Source organism: Chiloscyllium plagiosum, unplaced genomic scaffold (assembly GCF_037043375.1).
Source record: "Chiloscyllium plagiosum isolate Xiang-an unplaced genomic scaffold, Cpla_swu_hap1 HiC_scaffold_14, whole genome shotgun sequence".
Classification (NCBI taxonomy): domain Eukaryota; kingdom Metazoa; phylum Chordata; class Chondrichthyes; order Orectolobiformes; family Hemiscylliidae; genus Chiloscyllium; species Chiloscyllium plagiosum.
In genome coordinates, this window is record NW_028270152.1 from 119431160 (window position 1) to 119444748 (window position 13589).

Here is a 13589-nt window from a genome sequence, read left to right on the forward strand (position 1 = left end):
GGTTCATTCATTGTCTGCAGGGAAACATTCCCGATTTAATCAGAATCTCTCCCATGTCTCTGAATTTTAGTTTGGGCCACAATGTCATGTCACCTGTGTGAGAACATCTCCCTTAAGCTCCAGTCGCAATGGAAGGAAGGTGTAGACATGGAAACACTGCAGCAGGAAGTCTGCAACTCGCTGCCTCATGAGTCCAATTTGGTGGTGAGTTTCAGTAAGAATGAGATGGAAGGTACTGGGAAAAAACATAACTGGAGGAAAATGTGCTTATTTAAGGAAATATATCGTTTCCTTGAAGGCATTTCAGGGAAGGTACACCAGGACGATCCTTTTGTATGGAGGGATTGATAATGAGCAAACGCTAAACAGGTTGGGACGTGAGGTGTTGGCAAGACAATCCAGGGTGGACTGGGGAATGTTGTCGAACAGAGAGACCAAGGGGTGCAGGTATATATTTACTTGAAGTGACGTCACAGGTCGACAAGGTGATGAAAATGTCTTTTTCGTGCCACGTCCCTACATCGGTCAGAGCATTGAACGCAGGAGATAAGATGTCATGTTAGAGCTGAATGAGAGTTCGGTGAGACCACTTTTCGTAAACTGTGCATTATTCTGCTCACTCTGCTGCAGGAAGGATAATATTAATTTTGAAAAGGAGCAAGGAAAGATTTACAAGGCTGTTACCGAGACTGGAAGGTATGAGTTAGAACGCGAGGCAGGGAAGGCTGGGAAGTTTTTTTCCTGGAGTTTAAGAGGATGTGTGGGTACCATAAAGAAATGTAGTAAATCATACGGCGCAGAGATGAGGCAAATTGCCGTTGTCATCGCTATCAGTTGGATGGTCTAAAAACCAGCCAGCGTAATGTTAAGGTGAGTGGCAAAAGACTTAAATGAGAAGAGAGGGGTAACCTTTTCATACAAAGGGCGGTGCGTGTGTGCAGCGAACTAGTCATGGAAGTGGTGAAGACTGGTACAATTCGAATATTCAAATGCATCTGCATGTAATCAGCTGAACACTTTTCTCTCTTGTCCACATCTTGTTCTGACAGTGCATGGATTTTGTCAAAGAGCGCATGAGGTTGATCACTAAAGCCGTGAAGATTCCGGGCACTTACGATCTGTGTGGGGTGAGTATCACAGAGTGGTCATTCATCACGCTATTTGACTCTGATGGCTAGCAATTGCAGTCCTCCTATTTCATCGCTCTGTGCACTTCAGAGAAAGAGAGAGCGAGCGAGAGAGAGAGAGAGAGAGAGAAGGTGATCTCGCAATTCAATTAAGGGAATGCAGAGTCAGTGGGCCAAATTGCGCCGACTGCTCTCTGCTCCTTCACTTATCAGAACTTTCTCTTCTCAACCTCTGTATCAGTCACAGAGTGTGCACGGAAATTTCAGTCATTCCATTGCAGTTTCCTGCTGAGGCAGACCCTGAGAGTTTGGCGCTGTCCCTTATGGTAAAGAATACCCCCAGCCACAACTCCCCTACGCGCACACACAAACACACACGCGCACACACATGCCCTCTGTCACATACGCGCGCTCTCACGTCCTCTCCTGAAACCCACGCTCTCTCACGCGCACTCAGATACACACACTCGCAGACACACACAACTCACTCTTACACACTCATACACAACTCATTCGTGCACGCACTCTGAATCCAACCGACATGCAGTTTCATACTTACACTCTCAATCACACACACACTCACACGAACATGGAAACTCACGCATGCCATATACATACAGAGAAGCACCAGCACATACACACTCACTCGCACTAACACAGACACACACACACACACAAACACGCACACAAACAGGAAAGATGGGTGTGTCGATGTTATAGAATTGACTTGCACAAACCACAGTAGACGCTCCATAAATTTTCAGATTGAAATATCAGAGAATTTTTCTCGTAAAAGGATCCTAAGTGCAGACATGTGCTGCTCGGCAGCAAATGATATTGTTGAAAGGTGAGAGAGGTTCCAGGATTTGAATGGTCTTCTCCTGTTCCTGTGTTTTACTCGTGGATATGAAGAGTTAGTGTTACACCAAATGGAAGAGGAATCATTAAAGACCAATCGCTAGTCTTCCTTATTAAATTGGAGATGAAATCGAGCGAGGCTTCTAATTAAACTAGACAAGTCGATCGAAGGATAAATATGTTATTACCTAAGAACATTACATCAGGGAGGAAGCTGTACACAGAGGGAGCCATGTGTTTTAAAGGAGTTGAAGATGTTGTCCAGTGGAATGAGAAATTTTATTTTAGAATGAGACGTGAAGGCTCAGTTCCAGCGCTTGAGAGTTAAATGTTCGCAAGGAAATTCCGAATCAGAAAAGTAAGAAGAGCCAAGAGGGGACATGAGATGTCGTTGGCTGATTAGAGAAAGGAAAAGTGTACGGTTGTCTATAGGTATATCGGTTTAAAGAATGGCGAGAATAAGATTAGGGTCAATCAAGGATAGTATTAGGTAGTTGTGGGTGGAGTCAAAGGAGATTAGCGAAGAGCTAAATGAATATGTCTCCTCAGGAAACAGGTTGTCATGGAGGAATCTGCGATACAGGCTAATAGACAAAAAGGGATTGAGGTTCTCAAGGAGGAGCTGTCAGCAATTTTAGATACTGTGAAAACCAGGATGTCCGTCGGACCCAATCAGATTGATCCCAGGATTCCCTGGGAAGCCAGGAAGGAGAGTGCAGAGCCTTTGACTTTGATCTTTCTATCGTCATTGTCTGTAGAATTAGTGCCAGAAGATTGGAGGATTGCAAATGTTGTTCCCTTGTTCAAGAAGGGTAATAGAGACAACCATAGCAATTATAGAGCAGTGCGCCTTATTTCGGCTGTGGGTAAAGTCTTGGAAAGGATTGTAAGAGATATTATTTACAATCATCGAGAAATGAATAAATTGATAAGAGATAGGCAATACGATTTTGTCAAGTGTAGGTCGTGCCTCACCAAACTTATTGGGTTCTTTGAGCAAGTGACCGAAAAGGTGGATGATGGTAAGGCGACTGATGTGGTGGATATGGATTTCAGAAAGGCGTTTGGCAAATTCGCTACCGTGGCTATTGCATAAAATGCGGAGGAGAGGCTTTGAGGGTGATCGGGCGGTTTGAATCAGAATTGGCTAGCTGCAAGAAACACAGAATGTTGTTGATGGGAAATGTTCATCCTGGAGTTCAGCTACTAGTGTGCACGGCAATGATCTGATTTGCAGCAACAATAGATTTTCATTTTTTTCATGAATGACCCCAATGAGGGCACAGTATCATGAGTTAGTAAAGTTGTGGAAGACCCTGTGGTCGTTAGAATTGAGGATAGTGCTGAAGGATGAAGTAACACAAATGCAGGTAACTGTGCTTATGGTACGATGCTTGCTAGTGTAGATGAGTAGAGGGATCACAGTTTCCATGAACGTTTACCCATGGGCGTAGCCACCCAGGTTAAGAGGGTAGCTCAGAAGGCATATGGTGTGGTAGCTTTTATTATGAGGGGGACTGCGTTTCACAGACATGAGGTGATGCTGCAGGTGTACAGAACTCTGGTGAGGATGCAAATTGGCTGCTCTGTAGACGTATAGGTGGATGTATCGCTGAAAATGGTGACGTTCCTCCTGTGTTTCGTCCATAGAAAACCCATCCAGTGTGAAGGAAGTTTGCACAAATTCACTGCCAGTCGTTTTGTCGAATATGGAATATTTATGGGACGCAGCCTGACAGGAAACTTTAACCGTTTCCAATCAACAAAACATCTGTCTTTAAAATAAAATGATATGGGTAAACTGCAGGCAAAGTGAATTGCTTCCATTTCGTAAACAATGTTCACATGGACACGAGGGGCCGAAGTGTCTGTTTCGATGCTATATACCTCTGGGACCCTTTGAACAATTCTCTATTCATTGAGCTTGACCTTTCAGCAATAGGAGACAAGAATAGAGACCTCCTTCACCCTCTCCCACTTATTGTGCCTTCCTGCCAAGTTGCCCATCACCCGAGACCCCGGAAAAGCACAATTCCCTTCCATGCTTCTCGAACTCAAACCTGTGATGACTGATATTCACTGAGGTCATAACCAGACTGACTAATTGTCTGCACTTAATTCGGAAAACCTCCTCATTTTTTGTCACTGCATTCACCCCCATTATAGCTCAGGGATGAAACTGTGCATCATCTCAACCTTGTCACCGTGATTCCAGCGTGTTCACCTAAAGGGTAAGACGCTGATTAAATGTTCATGCAAATTGGAAACCAATGGTGAAATAGTGCCCGATGACGTCGATACCACATGTGCAGATGAGTGGGTGAATTGCTTCAAACTCCCAGCTGACTTGACCTTTCGATCTCTTTGCGTCATTTAGAGTGCTTATTTCTACGTCGTTATGGCACCTCCATAACGACGTAGAAATCACCTCCATAACGACGTAACCAATCAACTGCACCGCCCCCTGGTCAAATATTTCAACTCTCCTTCCCACTTACAGACACTGGGACACCTCTATTGCCACTCCCTCACGGCCCCACGCCTGTAGGAACAACGCCTCATCTTCAGCCTCGGGAACCTTCAACGCCAGGATATTGATGTGGACTGCACCATTTTCCTCATTTCCCATCCCCCATTTTACCCCAGTTCCGATCTTACAGCTCAGAACCGTCCATAAGTCATATCTCTCCTGTCAATCTTCATTCCCACCTATCTGCTACACCGTCCTCTCTGACCTATCACCATCAACCCCACTTCCCCACTTCCATCCATCTATTGCACTCTCAGCTGCATTACCCCTTCCCCCCACCCCGATTTTATCTCTCTACACCCGAGGCTCCCAGCCTCATTCCTGATGAAGGGCTCCTGCCCAAAACTTGTCCTGCTCCTCGAGTGCTGCATGACCTGCTGCGCTTTTCCAGCACCACGCACTCTTGACACGCTTCTACTCTCCATCCACTTTACCCAAAACTCCCTCAGGCTCACGAACGTCCTGCGCCCCCATCCCGAATGCCCACACGTCCAGGAAAGTGCACTGGAGACATTTACTGCTTACATGCTGAGTCCCAAGCGCCATAAATACTCCCAGATTTCTCCTCCGAAACTATTAGACTGGGAGGAGCAACCCATAGCTTTGAGGTCACCTGTGAGTTACCCACTGTGTTAGCCTTTTTATAAATCAAGTAAAGTCAAACCATGTCGAAAACCTTAGAGCCCCAACTTTTGTTGACCGAACAAACGATGACTCCTAAGATAAAGACCTCCCAAACTCTAATTGCTAATTGTTGTATAAATACTCAACAGCCTTGTTCCTACAACCTGAAACTTCCATTTTCCTCATGATACCGTGGAACCAAGATTTCCCTCAGGATGTCTGAACCTTACAGTTCCTTAATATTCCTTTAATGGAGTGAATACCCTAAGTCTGCTCCTATAAAACAGACTTAAACATGCTTTAAATGTTTCAGTGTTTTCAGTGTTCTCGACTATTACTCAAGCAGAGGGCCCATGTCACCTCCTGGGTTTAATTTATTTTCCGTCCTATCTGACAATTTTAATTGAACAGGGAACACACGGGCGCTTTTGCCAGTGCAGTTACAATGCAGACAACAATGAGTATTATTGCATGTAGTTCACAGTTTGCAAGAACGGTTACAAATGCAGTTGGCTGAATGGGGCATTAAAATAACTTCCTCAGTGAGCAGAAAACGTCACGACGGCAATGTTGTGAAAGAACATGCATTGTTCAACCGTTGATATAGCCTTAAATTCAGGTAAATCATTGTCACAGGCTGCACAGTTATAAACACATAACTGAAATTAAATGCTGAAGAAAATCTTCCAGGGAAATATATAATCTAGAATTCAATTCATACATTGTAAGTTGACCAAATCGCTGTGTATTATGTGCCTGTGCAAATATCTAAATGAAGATAGACCAATCTGTAAATAAAGAGCAATTGTCCTCACTTCCACACCGTTTACAATGGAACGTAGAGCGTTATTAGAGAACGTGGTAGCTCTTGTCATCGGATCAGAAATCATTAATGAGCTCAGATGGCCTGGCAAGATGTCAAAAGGATAAATTGACCCGTATTTTCTTCACGATGCAAGATCGAGACATGGTGAAGAACACAGCGTTGAAATTGAATGTGAACAAGCAATAGCAAGAAATAGTTGAATCATCATTGTGGGTCATGTTCTGGGAGGATAAAAAGTTTCAGGTTTGGCAATTGGTTCATATAATTGAAATCCCCCTCTGTCTAGAATCCAAGCCTCACTAAATGTATTGAAAATCAGGGCCATGGATAATGTTAAATGAACATAATCGGAATACTGCAATAAAATTATGAATATACCTTGTTCGCATAATCTGGTACGATCCAACATATTGACCAGGGGGTGGTGCAGTTGATTGGTGCGGGTATCGCGGCGAAGATCTCTGAAGCGCTCTGCCAGAAGGCGTCCAGTCTCCCCATTGCAGAGGAGACCGCATTGTGAGCACCGGATACAGTAAATGACATGTGTGGAAGCTCTGGTGAAACGTTGATGGGTATAGAAGGCTTCTTGGGGTCTTGGGCGGAGGTGAGGGGGTAGGAGAGAGCGCAGGTTTTACAATTCCTACGGTGGTCGTGGAAGGTGCCAGGAGGGGAGGGCGGCTTTTTTACAAAGCGTGAATCAAACATGGTGGTCGTGGAGGAAACGGTCTTTGCGGAGAACAGATAGTGGAGTGGAGGGAAATACATCACTGGTGATGGGCTCCATTTGTAGATGGCAGAAATGTCGGCGGATGTTGCAATTTATGCAGAAGTTGGAGAGGGGTCGCAGTAAAACAATGGTGTAGGATTGCACGGGCAGGAAGGGGAGTGCAATAGTGAGATGATGAGGCAGGAATACTGCCAGGTTCTGGCCAATCACTATCGAAAGAGATACTGCTTTAGATCCTGTTCCATTGCCAATAGGTTGTCGAGGGAAGGAGGAGCAGCAATGGTCAATCAAGATCGATGATCATGTTAGTGTCTGCTGGACGGGGGAAAGGGAAGAAGTGTCGAAAGACATGATCCAAATATACGGAAGCCCTGAGGTTATAAAGCCCCTACTGTTTGTTTCAGGGAGAAGGAGAACAGCCAATACTCAAGGGGTACATTCCCACCAACAAAGTGTGTCTAACATAAGGGTCATGGCTCTCAAAGCAGACGTTTTGGTCTCAGGCTGCAAGCACATCAGTTGCAACCCAAAAGCAGTGATGTCAGGATGACTCAGGATTATTACTTCTCATTTCCCATCCAAAGTATTCTACTAAATGTATTCAAGTGAACGTGCCTTCCCAACATTTCCAGACACAACATTCCAACACGTAAATACTGGCTGGATGAGAAAGTTATTCTCTCAACAACATCCGTTGACAATAATTGTAAAACTGAGCCATCTCACGCATTGGCCTTTTAAAGAAAGGTAGACAATGTTTTAATGGCTATTTTGTGCTAAGAATTCATAGTCTTCAAATCCTCTATCTAAACCCCTCTTGCCTTCCGCTCTCCCCTCCAAATTTAGTACTCCCATTTTAAAAACTCGCTTTCGAAGCGATCTGTGAACCACCCACTGCACTCTCTCCAACACATTTCCAACAACGTGCTGCCCAGAACTGTACACAGGACACCCAGAAGGACGGATTAGTGTGGACGGTAAGGGCGAGGCAATCATCTACTTTGATAACCAACCTGCACACAACGGTAGTGAGTGTGATGTGCGAGTGATTACTGACAAACTGTAAAGGCAGGCAAAAGAACATAAATAAAATTTTACAACAGGCAGAAAGACTGAACTATTGGTGCTGTTCCTCAATGAGAGTTCGAAGCAAATATATAATCACTTTTTTTTCTGCTTCAATGTCGTTGTGATATCTTGCCGTGGAAGTGCATTTTTAATTTTGCAGAATGTTGTTCGATCCAGCCATGCCACACATAAAAGCAAGCTTTCTGAAAGACGGAGGAATGGACAAAATGCAGACATGTCAGGAAAATGCAGAACTGATTTGAGAGACATAAGCCATCCATAAAACGTCATGGTGTTGACGACACTGTAAAGGTAAGACGGGGCTGGGAGGTGCCATGACGTCGTCGAAATAAGCACTCTAAATGACGCAAAGTGATCGAAAGGTCAAGTCAGCTGGGAGTTTGAAGCAATTCACCCACTCATCTGCACATGTGGTATCGACGTCATCGGGCACTATTTTCACCATTGGTTATCAATTTGCGTGAACATTTAATCAGCGTCTTACCCTTTAGGTGAACACGCTGGAATCACGGTGACAAGGTTGAGATGATGCAGTTTTATCCCTGAGCTATTATGGGGGTGAATGCAGCGACAAAAAATGAGGAGGGATCCGAATTAAGTGCAGACAATTAGTCAGTCTGGTTATGACCTCAGTGAATATCAGTCATCACAGGTTTGAGTTCGAGGAGCATGGAAGGGAATGGTGCTTTTCTGCGGTCTCGGGTGATGGGCAACTTGGCAGGAAGGCACAATAAGTGGGAGAGGGTGAAGGAGGTCTCTTTTCTTGGCACCTATTGCTGGAAGGACAAGCTCAATGCATAGAGATTGTTCAAAGGATTCCAGAGGTACACAACATCGAAGCAGACGCTTCGGCCCCTCGTGTCCATGCAAACATTTTTTTACGAAATTGAAGCAATTCACTTTGCCTGCAGCTTTCCCATATCATTTTATTTTAAAGACAGATGTTTTGTTGATTGGAAACGGTTAAAGTTTCCTGTCAGGCTGCGGCCCATAAATATTCCATATTCGACAAAACGACTGGCAGTGGATTTGTGCAAACTTCCTTCACACTGGATGGGTTTTCTATGGACGAAACTCAGGAGGAACGTCACCATTTTCACCGATACATCCACCTATACGTCTACAGACCAGCCAAGGACAGAATTGCAGTTCCTGTAAGCAAATCCACAAAGGTGACATTAATGGAAGCACAACTCTCTCGTCAACCACACAGAGCAAGCAACACGCTGTTTTCCTGGATGTGAGCAACAATCTATTCACACCTGCCAGCACCCGGCCCATATGGCCCCAAGCCCTTCCTATTCATGTACCATGGAAATGCCTCTAAAATGATGCAATTGCACCAGCCTCCACACTTCCTCTGGCAGCTCATTCCATACACATACCAATGCTCTTACCGTCCACCCGATCTTCCCCTCTGATTACCTTAAACGTCTCAACAAGTCGCCTCTCAACCTTTTTCTCTCTGACGAAAACAGCCTCAAAACCCTCAGCCTTTTCTTGTAAGACCTTCCCTCCATACCAGGCAGCATCCTGTAAATGTCCTCTGAACCCTCTCTGTAGCTTCCACATCCATCTTCTAACCAGAACTGTAAGCAAATCTGCAATTTGCAACCTCACCAGAGTTCTGTCCATCTGCAGCATCACCTCATGGCTGTGAAACGCAGTCCCTCTCATAATAAAAGCTACCACACCGTATGCCTTCTGAGCTACCCTCTTAACCTGGGTGGCTACGCCCATGGGCAAACGTTCATGGAAAATGTGATCCCTCCACTCATCTACACTACCAAGCATCGCACCATTAGCACAGTTACCTGCATTTGTGTTACTTCATCCTTCAGCACTATCCACAACTCTAACGACCACAGGGTCTTCCACAACTTTACTAACTCATGATACTATGCCCTCATTGAGGTCATTCATGAAAAAATGAAAATCAACTGTTGTTGCAAAGCAGATCATTGCCGTGCACACTAGTACCTGAACTCCAGGATGAACATTTCCCATCAACCACATTCTGTGTCTCTTGCAGCTAGCCAATTTCTGATTCAAACCGCCCGATCACCCTCAAAGCCTCGCCTCTGCATTTTATGCAATAGCCACGGTAGCGAACTTGCCAAACGCCTTTCTGAAATCCATATCCACCACATCAGTCACCTTACCATAATCCACCTTTTCGGTCACTTGCTCAAAGAACCCAAGACGTTTGGTGAGGCACGACCTACACTTCACAAAAAATGGTATTGCCTATCTCTTATCAATTTATTCATTTCTCGATGATTGTAAGTAATATCTCTTATAATCCTTTCCAAGACTTTACCCACAGCCGAATTAAGGCGCACTGCTCTATAATTGCTATGGTTGACTCTATTACCCTTCTTGAACAAGGGAACAACATATGCAATCCTCCAATATTCTAGCACTAATTCTGCAGACAATGACGACATAAAGATCAAAGTAAAAGGCTCTGCACTCTCCTTCCTGGCTTCCCAGGGAATCCTGGGATCAATCTCATTCGGTCCAGTGGAGATACTGGTTTTCACAGTATCTAAAATTGCGAACACCTCCTCCTTGAGAACCTCAATCCCTTTTTGTCTATTAGCCTGTATCGCAGTTTCCTCCATGACAACATGTTTCCCGAGGAGACATATTCATTTAGCTCTTCGCCAATCTCCTTTGACTCCACCCTTCCTACTACTTACTACTACTATCTTTGATTGACCCTAATCTTATTCTCACCATTCTTTAAACCGATATACCTATAGACAACCGTACACTTTTCCTTTTTCGAATCAGCCAAAGACATCTCATGTCCCCTCTTGGCTCTTACTTTTCTGATTCGGTATTTTCTTGCTAACATTTAACTCTCAAGCGCTGGATCTGAGCCTTCACGTCTCATTCTAAAATAAAATTTCTCATTCCTCTGGACAACATCTTCAACTCCTTTAAAAAGCATGGCTCCCTCTCTTTAAAGCTTCCTCCTTGATGTAATGTTCTTAGGTAATAACATGTTTATCCTTCGGTCTACTTGTCTAATTTAATTAGAAGCCTCGCTCAATTTCATCTCCAATTTAATAAGGAAGACTAGCGATTGGTCTTTAATGATTCCTCTTCCACTTGGTGTAACACTAACTCTTCATATTCACGAGTAAAACACAGGAACAGGAGAAGACGTATCAAATCCTGGAACCTCTCTCACCTTTCAACAGTATCATTTGCTGCCGAGCAGCACATGTCTGCACTTAGGCCTCCTTTAATGAGAAAAATTATCTGATATTTCATTCTGAAAATTTATGGAGCGTCTACTGTGGTTTGTGCAAATCAATTCTATAACATCTACACACCCTTCTTTCCTGTTTGTGTGCGTGTTTATGTGTGTGTGTGTCTGTGTTTGTGCGAGTGAGTGTGTATGTGCTGGTGCTTCTCTGTGTGTATATGGCATGCGTGAGTGTCCATGTTCGTGTAAGTGTGTGTGTGATTGAGAGTGTAAGTATGAAACTGCATGTCGGTTGGATTCAGAGTGCGTGCACGAATGAGTTGTGTATGAGTGTGTAAGAGTGAGTTGTGTGTGTCTGCGAGTGTGCATCTGAGTGCGCGTGAGAGAGCGTGGGTTTAAGGAGAGGACGTGAGAGCGCGCGTAAGTGACAGAGGGCATGTGTATGTGCGTGTGTGTTTGTGTGTGTGTGTAGGGGAGTTGTGGCTGGGGGTATTCTTTACCATAAGGGACAGAGCCAAACTCTCAGGCTCTGCCTCAGCAGGAAACTGCAATGGAATGATTGAACTTCTCGTGCACACTCTGTGACTGATACAGAGGTTGAGAAGAGATAGTTCCTAAAAGTGAAGGAGCAGAGAGCAGTCGGCGCAATTTGGCCCACTGACTCTCTGCATTCCTTTAATTGAATTGCGAGATCACCTTCTCTCTCTCTCGCTCGCGCTTTCTCTGACGTACACAGAGCGATGAAATAGGAGGACTGCAATTGCTCGCCATCAACGTCAAATAGCGTGATGAATGACCACTCTGTGACACTCACCCCACACAGATCGTAAGTGCCCGGAATCTTCACGGCTTTAGTGATCAACCTCATGTGCTCTTTGATAAAATCCATGCACTGTCAGAACAAAATGTGGACAAGAGAGAAAAGTGTTCAGCTGATTACATTCAGATGCATTTGAATTTTCGAATTGTACCAGTCTCCACCACTTCCACGACTAGTTCGCTGCACACACGCACCGCCCTTTGTATGAAAAGGTTACCCCTCTCTTCTCATTTAAGTCTTTTGCCACTCACCTTAACATTACGCTGGTTGGTTTTTAGACCATCCAACTGATAGAGATGACAACGCAATTTGCCTCATCTCTGCGCCGTATGACTTACTACATTTCTTTATGTTACCCACTCATCCTCTTAAACTCCAGGAAAAAAAACTTCCCAACCTTCCCAGCCTCGAGTTATAACTCATACCTTTCAGTCTCGGTAACAGCCTTGTAAATCTTTCCTTGCTCCTTTTCAAAATTAATATTATCCTTCCTGCAGCAGAGTGAGCAGAATAATGCACAGTTTACGAAAAGTGGTCTCACCAAACTCTCATTCAGCTCTAGCATGACATCTTATCTCCTGCGTTCAATGCTCTGACCAATGTAGGGACGTAGCACGAAAAATACATTTTCATCATCTTGACGACCTGTGACGTCACTTCAAGTAAATATATACCTGTACCCCTTGGTCTCTCTGTTCGACAACATTCCCCAGACACTAGCACAAACTGTGTAAGTCCACCCTGGATTGACTTGCCAACACCTCACGTCCCAACCTGTTTAGCGTTTGCTCATTATCAATCCCTCCATACAAAAGGATCATCCTGGTGTATCTTCCCTGAAATGCCTTCAAGGAAACGATATATTTCCTTAAATAAGCACATTATCCTCCACTTATGTTTTTTTCCCAGCACCTTTCATCTCATTCTTACTGAAACTCACCACCAAATTGGACTCATGAGGCAGCGAGTTGCAGACTTCCTGCTGCAGTGTTTCCATGTCTACACCTTCCTTCCATTGCGACTGGAGCTTTAGGGAGATGTTCTCACACAGGTGACATGACATTGTGGCCCAAACTAAAATTCAGAGACATGGGAGAGATTCTGATTAAATAGGGAATGTTTCCCTGCAGACAATGAATGAACCAGTTTTCATATTTTAGTTGAGTGTGGCGTTGGGGCGACGGACAATTTTTTTTAAAAAGAGATTCAGACGAAAGAGCACAAAAGTAGTTCTCTCGCTGTGTATCTTCGGGAGTGCGTGCAATTTCAAGACCCGTGGCGAAGACACAGTGAAATTGCTCTAGAAACTCAGCAACTCTGAAAGCAGCTGTGGAGTCAGAGAATATACGGTCAATGTTTCGGGTCCACTGTAACCCTCTTCAGAACACATTTCCTCCTGCACAGAGCAATCGAGTCATTTTACAAGCATTCTCAATAACTCTTCCATAAAGACATGCATCAATGAGCGTTGGCCCTGACTGGTTAATCAGATTAACCGAATTGAGGCTGATGGAAAGAGAACTGGATTGAGAAGGGCAACATTGGGCAGCAAGGTCTTTCATAAAGATTTCAGAAGTAGTTTTCGCCTTTATCTCTCTCTCTCCCTCTCTTCCGAGCTAACTTTAAAGGTATGCTCAGATGTGGAAGATTTACAGATTATCTTGTTAACTTTAGAGAAGTGAGTTAGAGGATCCAGAAGGATAGGACTATCCAGGATTGCATAGAGGTGTAATATCATTCCCCTTAGTTACCATCTGAATAATGACAATGT

At 44.3% G+C, this 13589-nt stretch overlaps 2 long non-coding RNA genes across 3 annotated transcripts; one reads left to right on the plus strand and one right to left on the minus strand.

Annotated features, from left to right (window-relative positions):
* Positions 1–579: 579 nt before the first annotated feature.
* On the plus strand, positions 580–3776 carry LOC148148194 (uncharacterized). The gene is made up of 3 exons (XR_015759331.1): positions 580–696; positions 1050–1127; positions 3636–3776. It is a non-coding gene; the product is annotated as an uncharacterized LOC148148194 (long non-coding RNA).
* A 5036-nt stretch (positions 3777–8812) lies between these two features.
* Positions 8813–12894, minus strand: LOC148148195 (uncharacterized). 2 transcript variants are annotated; one of them, XR_015759332.1, is made up of 3 exons: positions 12759–12894; positions 11813–11890; positions 8813–8843 (listed from the first exon to the last, which is right to left on the minus strand). It is a non-coding gene; the product is annotated as an uncharacterized LOC148148195 (long non-coding RNA). The 2 variants fall into 2 exon arrangements; XR_015759333.1 differs by having other exon boundaries at positions 8815–8933.
* Between the last annotated feature and the right edge of the window lie 695 nt (positions 12895–13589).